This window comes from Schistocerca cancellata, chromosome 1 (genome assembly GCF_023864275.1).
Source record: "Schistocerca cancellata isolate TAMUIC-IGC-003103 chromosome 1, iqSchCanc2.1, whole genome shotgun sequence".
Classification (NCBI taxonomy): Eukaryota; Metazoa; Arthropoda; class Insecta; order Orthoptera; family Acrididae; genus Schistocerca; species Schistocerca cancellata.
Window position 1 is genome coordinate 443,941,295 of NC_064626.1, and position 16,297 is coordinate 443,957,591.

Genomic DNA, 16,297 nt, shown 5'->3' on the forward strand with positions numbered 1-16,297 from the left:
GAATGTCAAAAACAGCGAAAGCTAGGTCAAATGCTAGAGCTGCAGCTAATGAAACTTCTGGTAAATCCGTAGGCACAAGACCACTGATCACGGATCCTTTTACAATAGATTTAACTTAGACAGATAGGACAATGCCTGACGGGACTGATCAGGGTAATTTTTCGGTAAGAACATGGAACAAGAAAGTGGAGTTGTGTACTCTGCTTTAGACAGCGAGTCTGTAGGACGTAATTTTTTACAGCATTCAATTCCTGTGGTTCAAAATTCAGGTTTTGTATCCATAGCTGTTAATAAGACTAAGCCTAAGATAAGGACAACGATTTTTGCACATACTGTTATGGAAGTTTAAAAGCTTCAAGGAAGAAAATGAAAGCTGTAACGATGGGATCAAAGAAAGTGTTAGCGAAGAGCCTAAGCGCTTCAAGGATGATACGAAACAGATTAGGCAAGATATACGTCAGGATTTAAATCCTGTATTAAATAATCTAAAGTGTGAACACATCGAAACAGCCGAAATCTTACAATGAAAACAGGAAGAGAGTGAGTTTGAGACTCAGATACATACTCCTCAACAGCATCATTTAATGCTAAAGAAAGAATGACTCTAGAACAGTTAAATAAAGTTACCGAACTGGTAGACGAACTTTCTGTATCTGTGACCGAACTGATTGGCAATGCAGACAAAAACTCTGGTATAACGGAATAACAAGCAACTAGTTGCATCAAAAATTTAATTTCTTTAGCGGTTTCTGGCACTTAGTGCCCTTCTTCAGGAGATTACACCTGTCGCATTATTTGCGAGTGTCAACAGTAGGAACCATAAGCAAAACTTCATGGTCATATGGTTTATAATGTCTGTACAAAATTAGTATAAACTACTACAGTTTCTAAGTATGAATGAAATACTAAAAATTCTGATGTTACACAGAGTGTTCCCTTTTGCAGAGTCGGAAACATATCTTTACTTTCATCGTTTTAAACGGAGGCAGATGGCCATTAATCAACAGCACAAGTCTGTTGTAAGTAACTGGATGATTATCGCGCATTGAATGGAAAATCAGTCACAGGTGTAATGATACTGATAGCCTTACTTTGCTTTTTAATGGTCCTGACGAACTTTCTGATTTGTGCCATGTACGTGTGCGTTACGCAGTGTGTGACGCAAACTAAACAGCGCGGATGCTCACTCAGCGCGAAAAATAATTTGCTCTCTTATCATAATGACTCATTTGATTAGAAACATTTTGTTACAGTTCGAAAGTTTAAAGATATTCGAAATTCTGCCAATGTCATTCATCCCAGAGAGTAGTCACAACAATTCTGTCTCCCACCATCATGGCCATCTAGTCATAAACTTGAATATATCTGTGGTTATTTAGATTCTCAACCAGCCACAAAAAATGAGAGCAATCGCAGAAGAATTCCAAACGGAAGGTGAATTTTATCACGCATTCTTGTCGGCAAAATGGTCTGAAGCAATACAAGATAAATTCAAAATCAGTACCAGCATGCTAAACAGTTTTGAACAGTCAGACTTCTGCATCCTGGCTACTTTCAGCGCATGATACGCAAGAGTCCTTGCTTATCGAATCAGTACAATCCCTATGAATTAATAAGAATTTGTTTCACCACACTTCCGACACGCTTGCGACAAACACAGATTGTGGTTTTTGGAACCAAAGAAATTACTGCAATAATGCTGATTCGAACATATATCAGTGTAATGAAAGAAATAACAGTAACTGGCGTGAAAGAGGAAACTTTAGTTCAAATGGCGAAACTGAGAACAGTGATTTAGGATCACAAGACTATCATCACAGCCAAGCACGAGATAGTTCGCGTGATGTTAACTGTTGTTACAAAAGAAATTATAGCCCTGAACGACGTGCTGAAGTAGTTGGGATTAGCCGAGCAAATCTTCGTGATAATGTTACACGTGACGGGCAATCACGGGAATGACTGATGGCACATAAGACAAACGATCCGTTTGTCGGTACAGAGAATTCCTCCATTCATACAACAAAAATCGTAAATTGTGATACCATTAGAGAACAGAATTAACAGTGTGAACCTACTAGTAATCAAATGAGGAACAGATGTTAAGTGAAAGTTTCTTACATATTTAAACTCGTGTTCGTAAGTGCCAAGTTCGTATCTGAAAAATGTTAAAACTTACTTTTGATATCGAAATACGCAAATCTCAGTGCAGAGCAACAGAACTACGTGGAAATTTATTTAATAACGTAAATTTGTGGAGATCTCGCTACACAATGTGAAACTAGCCGGTACACCAAACAATTCTTGGGTACACCGTGAAGATAATATGTAATCTTTCTTACCTGTTATTCCTCTTAGTCGTTTATCTCGACTCTGGTAGTCTGAATCTATGGTTTCGCTAGTAATTATAGCAACGCTGAACCTACACACACCGAATCAACCACATGAACAAACAGCGATTGGCATTCACCAGTTCGGGTCTATTTGGCTCAGCTGGTATAGCCCTGTCCCCTTTCGTCTGCGTGAGAGTTTTCCGTTTCTATATGCAACGGGGATTTCCCCACAGACATCACATACACTATGCACGCATTCAAAAATCGACTTATGATTCGTTCATAAATCTATTTAAAATGTGTTAAAAATGTTCAAAAACCAACAGGGATGCGTTTCAAAATCATATAAATAATCGATAGACCAACGAGCGCAGGACGCAAGGCACTTTGTGAAACAAGGTTTTTATTTTTTCAAGAATGTGACTTAGGCGCCACCTGAAATTGCCACCCGCGTTAGATACCCTGGCTGTCCTCCCCCTCCACCCAATCCTCCGTTCTCCACCTTTAGGTCCGAGCCTCCATCTGACTTTCTGATAAAACTGAAATGTTTTACTGGTGTGAAGCTTCAGAACTCATACTGATGTTGTTTTCAGAAATGCCCTGTACAGTGGGGGCCGTTACTGAATGGATTTATTAGTATAAAAATTTGATTTTTATTTTTCACTTGATGTTCGTTAGTGCCTTCTGCCTGGTTGCTAGTTGCAGCATCTCAGTCACGTTGCCCAGAACAGGACACAACCACTTTGAAACTCACGTGTTGAACCATCAGCAGCTAAATTCACGTGTTGCTGACGAGGTAACGCTACCGAACTGCGCGTCTTCGATTTGGCCGACCAATAGGGAGGCTTGGAGGTGGTCAGGTGATCAAGGGGGGAGGGGGGGCACGCCGTCTGGTCCGGTCTCTTCCGCTGGCAGCTTCTGTCCCAACCAGACGCCCTCCTCTCCTGCTCTCTGGAGCGGCAGCCCATTCAGTCTCGGCGGCTTCTCTAGCCCTGACTTTCCTTTTAACGGCATTTAACATCCCTGCAGTTAAAAATATGTTTGATTTTTCACCTCAAAGGGTGCCTACTGCTTTCCCCTCCTGGCCAATCCTGACGCGTTAACAGCACTCCGTCAATAACTGTGCCTTACAGTGAGTATAACAGATGTAGTGGCAGAGGACATACGGTGCCATATGTAGTTTTACTTATGATCGAAACAGGCTTATGTCTGTTAAAGTTATTTTATTTTATTGATCTTGACGCAGCTGCTGGACTAAGAAGGTTTTCATTTTTAAAAGCTTCTGACTTCTGAAGAAAGCTATATTATTATAGCGAAAACCATGAACAAAGTTTACAATAAACATAATTAGTGCAACTGCGGGCTGTTTTTCATTATTCTCGCATATCTCCGTCCTTATTATTGCCTTCAAGTTTATCTCCCAAGGACAGACGCTCTGTGTATTCATCTTTGAGCTTTCTTCTGTTTGCTTAGGACTGTCTTTCTATCTGTGCTATTGATATTTTTAAGTACTCTCTTTTCTCCAGAGGGCTCTTTAATTGTCCTGTAGACGATATCTATATTTCCCCTACTGAAATATGCTACTAAATCCTGACATTTGTCCTCTAGCTACTCTTGTTTAGCCATTTTGCACCTCCCATCAATCCCATTTTTAGACGTTTGTCTTAAACGTCAGTGTCGTATCTCACCAGCGGAAAAATGCTCTATTGGATCACAAAAAAGGCGAGTATGCTCCTGTTTAATAAAAGATTCTGACTGAAAGATGGAGTACCAGCTGCCTCATTCTACCTTCCTCACTTTCTTTGAAAATTTCTAACTTGACTTATATCAAATTGAAATAACGCAAAACTGATTTTACATCTCAGATCAGATTTTACGTGCAAAAAGATTAGTTTGTGCGTCAGTACTAAAACGAAGCGTTCGCAGAAACCTTCCGATGGTAACGGAGACACTTAACAGTATATTTCTCCGCGCAACGTCAATTTATAAACTACTTTTTCACCTCACGCCGAGTTTTACGTGCGTATTTTACGTGTAAAAGTCGGATAATTTTGAAGGTCCTTGTATCGGAACCGAATACAAAAACGAAGAAAAAATTTTGCAGATAGTTCCAATCGGGATCTTAGGGATATACTGTATACTATAAAAATTTACATCCATTTGCTATGAATAGACTTCTTGAAAACTGCGGCTCGGTTTTTAACCAAAAAAATGTTTTAAAGATTTTTGCAAACCAGGATTGTGGGACTTCTAGATAAATAGCTAGAGAATATAACTTTAAGATATCAGAAATTTTCTGCGTTTGTTGTTTAGATTTCGCCTCACAGCAGATTTGAGGTGAACATGTAAGGTAAGGAGCTTTGAATCTCTGTACTGCAGAAACGTAAAGATATTTGGAAAGGGAAGATGCCACTTCTAAATAAATGTCTAGAGAATACACCCTCAAAATATGAGCAATTTGCTGCATTTATTTATTATCCAGATTTCGCTTCATACTGGATTTACGTGCGTATTTTACGTGTATAAGTGGAGTAGCTTTCAACCTCTGTAGCTCGAAAACGGATAAAGATATCACAACATCTTTCAAAGTTCATCGAGACCAGGATCTTAGGAATACACCGAAAAAATTTCAGCTATATGCTGCGCTTGGCCGTCTCGGAAAACGCGGGTATGTTTCGGTACGAAAAAATGCTAAAAACGAAAACCTTTTTTCGAGTTGTTCTAAGGAGGCGTCTAAGGGCTAATGGCGACTCTATAAGCTTCTTAAGGCCCACTGTATACCACATCAAACGCAAAAAGAACCAAATGATTTTCTCCATTTGCCTAAGTACGAAAAAGTGTGCAATATTCTTACTTTTACCGTGTACTGTAGGATAGTGACACGAAGACAATCCTTCTGTTGGGTGCACAAATGACACCTAGCCCAACACTCGAAAGTAAATTGAGCCTCTTTAAGAGGGCCCACGTTACCACAATTCCATCACGACCACACCCAGTGCACTTGCCTTTCCATTTCTTGCCTCTTTCAGCATTTATTTTACTTCTTCCTCTAGTGTAGGTTCTGTACTTCCAAATGTACTGCTTTTGTTGTAGATATCTACCTCACGGTCCTTTTTTCTACCATAATTTCTTCAAATCCCTTTTTCCACCGTCCAATAGATACGGGTTTTATTGTGGGTGCGGGATTGGTAGCCATTTTCATTTCACCATCCTCCATATCTCTAGCGACCTATATCCAAGCGAATGCTTTATTTCCCCACATACTCTTTCTCATTCCTGTCCCTTACACTTTCATGTTAATTCCTTAGCCCGCTTTTAGTGCACGTAGGACCTATTCACTCCCAGAGCTTAACGATGTGTGATACAGCTCCTACATTTCCTCAGCCACCTTCAACAACTCCGTTGTCATCTATTCAGTCCGTAGACTTCTCCCGTTTCCCTACCTAAGGCCTCCTCCACTGCTTCCTTAATTGAATGTTTCAGAAAACCGTGCAATTCATTACCACTCCAGTCCTTCTCTACTGCATTCAGTCCTAGATTTAATCTTTGCTGATACAAACTTTTCACACATTCTTCCTGTAGCAGATGTATCCTATATTTTAGATCCTCTGTAGCTCTACTTCCAGCACCCTCCCCTTTCTCCTCCTGTTTTATCTTGATCTTAATCGGAAAAGCAATTTTTGAGGTAACTGTAAAACGACTAGAGACACACCCTATTCGATGTTTCTGTTCAGTTTGTTGTTATACAGGCGGACAAGAACGTCTTCTGCGATGAGCATATGCAAGCAGATCTCAGATCTAGAACGACACAAATAGAATTCTGGCGACTGTTACGTATAAACTACTAGCAAAACATATTAAAACACCAGCAGAGGTTCAGGTACGGCAGAAAGCTCTTTGTGATGACGAGAACAAATGTCCAAAGCATCAAATAGAATTTTGATCAAACAGTTCGACTGAAAGAACTAATGATGACTTGCAGCCGATGAAAATGAGATACGCTAAATCCGATGTTCCATAGCATTAGGCGAGGGGAAGAAGGCAGGCCAAATCCTATGTTCATTAGCATTAGGCGAGGGAAGAAAGGCAGTTTTTGAGAAAATTCACTTGGAGCGTGTCCTCACTTAGGAGAATTTTTAACCATTCTGAGGAAGCACCACCTCTGGAAAGGTATGGCCTATCACTTCGACATTAACAGTTATTTTATGTCCTCGACAACTCTGTTCACGACATTGGAAAAATCAGATGACGGGACGCACTGCAAATTAACGGTAGTCGTTGAATAAATATCTACCTGCAATTATTCAGCAGGTAGTACGGAATGCTACACCGTACTGTTGTCGAGAAATACAGCATAGTTCTCTACAGTCAGTGCAGCAGGGAAGACGTTTCGTGAAATGACTCGAAATAAAATAATGTCTAGGAAACACATGGCAAAAAACGCGTGGTTTCTATGCAAGAGACCATTTTATTCACACCGTACAACATACTGAACACTCAGTATTCCAGGCAGACAGCGCTACTGTTGTCTATGATATCTTCAGTACTTTTAATTAGGCGTTAATTGTTCTTTGTACCATCTTTCCAAAACACTTAGAAGTGAGGCTTATTTGAGTTACACAGTACATCTACCGCTGGAAGAAGTGCGACCTCCGACTATAACTAAAGGGTCAGGTATTACTACCGCGAATTTAACCAACACTCTTCAGCAATTCCAACTGATTACTTTCACACGATTATAGGAGTTAGGGAGCATATGATTTAAGGATCTTCTTGAGGATACTCTGAAACCTGAGCAACGGAACAAGGCCTGTAACTGGGAAAAGATATTTCCTTCCTCAACCGTTCATTTGTGTATAGTGACAGTGTGAAGTATCTGGCTTGGTGTTCGTCTGCTTAGTTGGGTGATAACGTGCTCGCCTCCCATGCAAGCGGACCCGGATTCGATGCCCGGGGACTGGGTGTTCTGTTGTCCTCATCATCATTTCATCTTCATCACCGGTGCGCAAGTCGCCCAGTGTGACGTCGAATGAAATAAGACTCGAACTTCGCGGCCGAACTTCCCAGAATAGGGGCCTCACGGCTAACGACGCCGTACGCTCATTTACATTTTTTATCTGGCTTGGTGCTACTACCCGAAACGTGTGGGCAATATGGAGTTTGTCGACATAAAAGTTTTCTGGGTTTGGTACCGCGTCATAATGTAAAAACTACTGCTGCTATAGAAAAGCCAACGTTTCGGCCACGATTGCAGCGGCCTTCTTCTGGGTCTAATGGTGCGTTCTAGCTATGCAGTGTCCTTTATATTTTGTTGTTAGTGTTCACTGCGCATGCCATTACGTCATAATTTTAAAAAGGTAGTTGGTTTATTGGTCACTTAAGGGAGAAGGAGAGGGAACTTTATTTTAATAGGTTATTGCGGTGGAGGGAGAACGTGACTTCTGTTGTCCGTTGGCTCTTGTGTTATGTGCCATGATTGGTGGCCACCATCGAATGAGAAGTTTGCTGTGTGTTTACCAACTGCTGGACGTCGGCCGCGCGGCGGCAGCTACTCGCCGGTAGTGCTCGTGCCTCGTGTTGACAGTGCGGTCTGTTGGGCTCTGATTGCTGGCAGCCAAGATGCGGCAAGCCTGAGTCCATCCTCCCTGTTCATGTTGTTAGGGTGTTTGAGAATTTCGATGGCCTCTCTGATTTTGCGTTTCGTCATAGTTGGCTGCTTGGCCAATACACAGGCTTCGCTGAATTTTATTTCTTTTCCGCAGTCATGGTGATGTTCTGCCACTGCGGATTTATTGTGTTGCCCTAGACGAATGTAACGCTCGTGCTCCCGAATGCGCGTTGCTATTGGCCTACCAGTCTCGCCGATGTATGCCTCTCCACATTCGCATTCCACCTTGTAAACACCTGCAGTGTGTAATGCATCCACCTTGTTCTTGGTGGAGCCTAGCACGTCCTGGATCCTACGACCACTATAGAAGACAGGCTGCACTCCAGCGCGGCGAAGGTGTTTGCCTATTCGGTCAGTGACGTTTTTCACATACGGTAAGCGTACTGTTGGCTGCAGTTTGTCTATTTCCTGATTATATTTCTTGCTTGTGTTGGTCGACAAGGCTGTGTTTATCGACTTATGGCTGTAGCCGTTGGCTAAAAACGTTGTGCGTAACCTTTTGAGCTCAGGTGTGATGTTTTGAGCATCACTTAGGCGCTGACCACGGATTGCCAAAGAGCGGATGACAGAGTTCTTCTGCGCTGGGTGGTGGTAGGATTGGGCGTGCAGATACCTGTCAGTATGTGTAGGCTTACGATATACTCTGTGCCCCAGTGTGCCCTCCTTTCTCCTGTACACTTCGACGTCTAGAAACGGGATAGTACCATTCTTTTCTACTTCCAGCGTGAACTGTATCTTCCCGTGCATACTATTCAGATATTCGTGGAACTTGTGTAGCTCCGTTTCACCATGAGGCCATATAGCGAACGTGTCGTCCACGTATCTAAACCAGCAACGTGGTCGTAAAGGAGCTGAACCTAGGGCCGTTGCTTCAAAGGCTTCCATGAATATGTCGGCCGCCAGCGGAGATAGGGGAGACCCCATTGCTACGCCGTCTGTCTGCTCGTAGTATTTTCCTTGCCATTTGAAGTACGTTGAAGTCAGGCACAACTCAACCAGGTCGCATATGTCTGGCGGGACATGCTCCTGAAGGATGTGGATGGTTTCATCTACTGGCACGTTCGTAAACAGTGATTTCACGTCAAAGCTGACCATGATGTCCGTAGGTAAAATTGTTTCTCCTTTTAGGCGTTCTATAAAGTGTGTCGAGTTCTTCACATGAGAGTCCGTCTTGCCAACTAGACAGCTTACGGGCTAGAAACTTTGCCAAGTTGTAAGTAGGCGAATTGATCCCATTCACTATTGGCCTCAAGGAGCAACTTTCCTTATGTATCTTTGGAACACCGTAAATTCTAGGAGAGACTGGTACTCTGGGAATAAGACCCTTGGCTGTGTCAGCGTCAATTCTCGAGTCCTTAATCGGCCTGCGAAGACACAAGAGCCAATGGACAACAGAGGTCATGTTCTCCCTCCACCGCAATAACCTATTAAAATAAAGTTCCCTCTCCTTCTCCCTTAAGTGACCAATAAACCAACTACCTTTTTAAAATTATGACGTAATGGCATGCGCAGTGAACACTAACAACAAAATATAAAGGACACTGCATAGCTATAACGCACCATTAGACCCAGAAGAAGGCCGCTGCAATCGTGGCCGAAACGTTGGCTTTTCTATAGCAGCAGTAGTTTTTACATTATGACGCGGTACCAAACCCAGAAAACTTTTATGTCGACTGACTCTGGCCGCGGAAGCCTACGCAATTAAAATATGGAGTTTGTAGATCACATGGGGTGTCCTAAACGGACCGAAACGAAGGACACAACCGTCTTTCTGAAGTAGCAAGTGTAGCATTCAGAATTTACCACTTTTCATAATTTCATAAGCTTTTACATATTAATTTACGAGCTCTTATAGCTACTGATATGACGTAAGATGTTTCAAATTTCTTGACAGTCACAACAGTGATAACTAGTAACATATCGACAAATAAATTTACACTGTACTGTGACTCGGAATAAAAGGACCGTCGCCTTATATCGAACAGTTACCCTTAATGCAGTTTCATGTATCATGCCAGAATGCAAATAGGAAGTCAAATGGAGTTTTGGAGACAGCATGACCACAAATTATCCCAACCATAGCACATAACTAACACCACGACTCACAATACCGAGTGTAACACACTGGCTCTGCTTGCGGTTGTCTGTTCTGGCATAGTGCTCTAGAAGGTAGCGTCTTTGACTGACACAGTGTCCTGTGTCCTGGTTCGATCTTAGCAGGTACTTCAATTCTGAATAAAATCATCAATGGCTGCCGAAGACATCCGGTATAAGCAAACAGCTCTGCCAACAGCCTTTTCAAAGAGGGCGGAAAAGTGGGTAGAGATACATGGTACCCTGTAATCTTTCGAATGAGACCTTGCTCCTTAGAGACGGAAGACTCAGCAACTAAGATTGAAGAGGCATTACCCAGTCGCATTTCTTTCACAAAGTATGACTAACTTGGATAATAAACTGCAATAGTTAAAAGTTGTCGCGCAGCTGTGTTGTCATTGTCCTCAGACATTATTACCAAGCAGGGCCACTTTTCTTTCCACGCAATCACCGAGTGTCGCAAAAATATGAAAACTGATTAACTATTTACTATCGGTTTATATTGCTTAATAGAGCCTTAACTAATTTGCAGTTTTGAATATTAACTTCAGTCACTTAAAGTAACGTAAAATATAACTGGCAAAACTGATACCTAAAGATACAACACAAATTAAGAGCGCGCTGTCTTATCTGTTCCATAATTAGCAAACAGAGTGAGTTCTGCTGGCTTGATACTATTTCACTGCTTTCAGATTAAAAGTAAAATCAGTTGATCATTTACTTAAGGGACGATGTAATGGATTCTGGCCCAAAAATATTATTTTCTTGTTCTACATAATTTAATTTATATTGTGTGTGAATTTTATCGTGATAGCAGCTTTAGAAAAGCCTTTAAATTGTTAAACTGGTTAACTCTGCGCTGGCGGCCACTCGCACCTTATCCGACATTTTGGGAAACTGCTTGATTCAGCGGAATTTTGGTCCTTGTGAAGACTATTTTCTTTCGACATCTTTGCCTCACATTTATATCTCTGGTTGCCATCTATATCTTCGCTTAACAACTTTCTTGCATGTGGTTTATTTACATTTTGATAATGCACTACTGGCCATTAAAATTGCTACACAAAGAAGAAATGCAGATAATAAACGGGTATTCATTGGGCAAATATATTATACTAGAACTGACATTTGATTACATTTTCATGCAATTTGGGTACATAGATCCTGAGAAATCAGTACCCAGAACAACTACCTCTGGCCTTAATAACGGCCTTGATACGCCTTGAGTCGAACAAAGCTTGGATCGCGTGTATAAGTACAGCTGCCCATGCAGCTTCAACACAATACCACAGTTCATCAAGAGTAGTGACGGGCGTATTGTGACGAGCCAGTTGCTCGGCCACCATTGACCAGACGTTATCAGTTGGTGAGAGGTCTGGAGAATGTGCCGGCCAGAGCAGCAGTCGAACGTTTTCTGTATCCAGAAAGGCCCCTGCCGGACCTGCAACATGTGGTCGTGCATTATCCTACTGAAATGTAAGGTTTCGCAGGGATCGAATGAAGGGTAGAGCCACGGGTCGTAACACATCTGAAACGTAACGTCCACTGTTCAAAGTGCCGTCAATGTGAACAAGAGGTGAACGAGACGTGTAACCAATGGCACCCTATACCATCACGCCGGGTGAACACCAGTATGGCGATGATGAATACACGCTTTCAATGTGCATTCACCGCGATGTCGCGAAACACGGATGTGACTATCATGATGCTGTAAACAGAACCTGGATTCATCCGAAAAAATGACGTTTTGCCATTCGTGCACCCAGGTCCGTCGTTGAGTACACTATCGCAGACGCTCCTGTCTGTGATGCAGCGTCAAGGGTAACCACAGCCATGGTATCCGAGTTGACAGTCCATGCTGCTGCAAACGTCGTCGAACTGTTCGTGCAGATGGTTGTTGTCTTGCAAACGTCCCCATCTGTTGACTCAGGGATCGAGACGTGGCTACACGATCCGTTGCAGCCACGCGCATAAGATGCCTGTCATCTCGACTGCTAGTGACACGAGGTCGTTGGGATCCAGCACAGCATTCCGTATTATCCTCCTGAACCCACCGATTCCATATTCTGCTAACAGTCATTGGATCTCGACCAACGCGAGCAGCAATGTCGCGATACGATAAACCGCAATCGCGCTAAGCTGCAATTCGACCTTTATCAAAGTCCTCCTTCCACGAAGCTTCACAACAACGTTTCACCAGGCAACGCCGGTCAACTGCTGTTTGTGTATGAGAAATCGGCTGGAAACTTTCCTCATGTCAGCACGTTGTAGATGTCGCTACCTACGCCAACCTTGTTTGAATGCTCTGAAAAGCCAATCATTTGCATATCACAGCATCTCCTTCCTGTCTGTTAAATTTCGCGTCTATAACACGTCATCTTTGTGGTGTAGCAATTTTAATGACCAGTAGTGTACGAACACATATTAGTGCGTGGTAGGTTGAACTTGCAAAGCTTTGCGTGGAAGTCAAGATTTATGCATAATGGGTGGTGGAAAAACCATGTTCAGGAAACGGAGGTTTCATGGATATCGGTTTACCAACATAAAGAGGAAGCATCTGAAAATGAAAACCATAAGGTCTCGGCATCAGCATTGAAACTTGGGACAGGAAAAATGTACAGGTGCGTGAATGATGTTGATATGGATTCCACGGGATTCAGACTTATTGATTAGAGCTGCAAAGTTTCCATATTCATGTGTTAGCTTTAAAAATCGGACTGCATGATTGTTGTTGAAAAAAGAAGAGTGGCAATTACTTGTGATTTTAAATTAATCTGTAATTCACTAAATTACAGGCCCACATCGTTATCGTCGTTACGCAGCAGGAGTTTGGAACATACATTGTATTCAAACATTATGAATTAGCTCGAAGAAAACTGTCTATTGACACGCAGTCAATATGGGTTTAGAAAACATTGTTCCTGTGAAACACAACTATCTGTTTATTCACATGAAGTGTTCTGTTACATTAACAAGGGATTTCAGATCTGTTCCGTATATTTGTATTTCCGGAAGGATTTTGACACTGTACCACACAAGCGGCTTATAGTGAAATTACGTGCTTATGGAATATAGTCACAGTTACGTGACTGGATTCGCGATTTCCTGTCAGAGAGGTCACGATTCATAGTAATTGACGGAAAGTCATCGAGTAAAACAGAAGCGATTTCTGTCGTTCTCCAAGGTAGTGTTATAGGCCCTTTGCTGTTCCTTATCTATATAAACGATTTAGGAGACAATCTGAGCAGCCGTCTAAGGTTGTTTGCAGATGACACTGTCGTTTATCAGAAGAACAAAACAAACTGCAAAATAATTTAGAAAAGATATTTGAATGGTGCGAAAATTGGCGTTTGATCCTAAATAACGAAAAGTGTGAGGTCATCCACATGAGTGCTAAACGGAATTCGTCAAACTTCGGTTACTCGATAAATCAGTGTAATCTAAAAGCCGTAAATTCAGCTAGATACCTAGGTATTACAATTACGAACAATTTAAACTGGAAGGAACATATAGAAATGTTGTGGGGAAGGCTAACCAAAGACTGCGTTTTATTGGCAGGACTCTTAGAAAATGTAACAGATCTACTAAGTAGACTGCGTACACTACGCTTGCCCGTCCTCTTTTAGAATACTGCTGATACATCGAAAAAGTTCAAAGAAGTACAGCACGTTTTGTATTATCGAGAAAAATGGGAGAGTGTGTCACAGAAATGATACAGGGTTTCGGCTGGATATCATTAAAAGAAAGATGATTTTGTTGCGACGGAATCTTCTCACGAAATTCCAATCATCAACTTTCTCCTCAGAATGCGAAAATATTTTTTTGACAAAGACCTATACAGGGAGAAACGATGACCATGGTAAAATAAGGGAAATCAGAGCTCGTAAGAAAAGATGTAGGTGTTCGTTCTTTTCGCGCGCTATATGAGATTGGAATAACAGAGAATTGTGAAGGTGGTTCGATGAACCCTCTGTCAGGCATTTAAATTGTGATTTGCAGAGTATCCATGTAGATGTAGATGTAATTCGCGTGGCTGTGAATTTTCATTTTCCCCCTTCAAAAAAACTGACCTATTAAAACAATTTTAGCTTAGCATTCCTCTGAGATGCCTTGGGCAAGGCAGAGGAGGAGGTAATTTATTGGGTGGTTTTCTGAACATACCTCCACCTTGTGCAAGGTTTGAAAAAATAAATAACGAAATGTCTGATACTGTATGCGATACTGCCAAAGTTCCTATGAAGAAAGCAATGGACGAATTGTTGGAAATAAACAAAGAAGAAATAGATCCTGGGGAAGATATTCATCACAGTGAATATCCTACAAATGATACCGACCTGTGTGTGTCTGTAGATTTGACCTGGATGAAAAGGGGTCACACATCTTTGTATGGAGTTGCATCCGTTATTGGTATTGAATCAGGTAAAGTTTTAGATGTAGAAGTTATGTCTAAATACTTCCACCAATGTGCAGCAAGGAAAATGTCCAACAATGAAGACAGCGATAAACTGTGGCAAGAAAAGCATGTAGCAGCATGCTCTAAAAATTATAGTGGCTCAAGTGGAGCGTGGAGGCTGCCGCAATTGTGAGGATGTTCTCCAGATGTGAGGACCAGTATGGTGTTAGATATACAAAATACAATCCAGACGGGGACTCCTCTTCGTTCAAAGCTGTAACAGATAAAAATTCCGTACAATTCAACAACAGAAAAGTTGGAATGCGTGGCCCACATCCAAAAGAGAATTGCTAGGCTTCGACGCTTGCTGAAAGACAAGAAAGATGAAGTTCTTCAGGATGGTAAACCACTAGGAGGAAAAGGCAAGCTTACTCTGAAAGAAATTTATTCTCTTCATTTATTTTATGGGAAAGCTTTGTAACCTCCCCGCAGAAATTAATGAATAAAATTGCCCAAATGTAAACTCCACACAAAAATTAAGGAATGATGATTGATCATTAAACCCACAATAACATTAATTAAATAATGAACCATGAACTGAATGTAACATCTCAACAGCAATAATTAAACCTGACAAATTGTATAAGGACAGCAGCGCTGACCTACGGCCCTGTGAAATAATTAAACCAAAATTCTTACCTCAGTAAAACTGCATCTATATCTGCTCTTAATTATAGGTTATTCTACACAGCTTCGTGCAATGCTGGCTTATATTTAATTTTGATTCTTGGAGAGAATGCATAGGAAATATTATTTAACTTGAAATGAATCTTTTTCATTAAAAAAGTTACTTTATAGAAAAATTATTATTGGGGCATTTTTAACAAATTAATTACAATTAACATACGTTATTAGCTGAGCGCAATGCTGCTTCATTACCTTCTACAATAATACACATCGTCCACCTCAATCCTGACCAGATTCGCAAGAACAGCACGCCGTCGACGCATGCCGACGCCCGCTCAGTACAACCGTCCACTCGCTACTACTACTGCCGACTGACTACTACTGCAGACTCGCGCAGACTAGCACTGTTCCTGCCGACTCGCTACGTGCTACTACTGTCGTCTCGCGCGGTCAAGCGCAGACTAGCAACGATAAAATAACTCTCTGGTCAGAGATTCTGTCATGCCTCGCCATCGCTGGTAATGAATACATACGTGTTTCAGCTTTCAGGAAAAAAACACATAATTTTGAGGCAATGAGGCGTGGTGTGTGGGCAATTTTTCTCCACAAACTATCCACTGACCAAACACCAATGCACAACATGTGTCCGAAAGACGATTGGTGTAAGTTCAACAACAGAAATGAGACGTATTCACATAAACACTCATCACCAGAACCTGTTATGAATGCAGTTAGGCCCACTTTCAGGTTTCTTGCAAACCCTGATTTTTTGAGGAAGTGTCTTCACGGAAAGACACAAAATGGAAATGAAAGCCTCAATAATTTAATTTGAATTACATGCGGTTTTATGTTGTAATAACGCAAATAATGGTAGAATTGAATGCTGAAGAGAGTTGGTATAGATTCTGGTGTCTTTACAACAAAAGCGTTTTACACCATCGACGAGAGCATGGTCAAGAAAGCTAACAGATCAGTGTCTTACCTGCAAATACAGACCAGGCAGATTCGAAGAGGAGAGAAGAGAAACCTGGAGGACGAGGAGAGTCAATATGGAGGGTTTTAAATTTGAGGTAAGCTTATTTCTGATTTTCTCTGTTTTAGGGCTTTTCCGTTATTAGAAGCTTT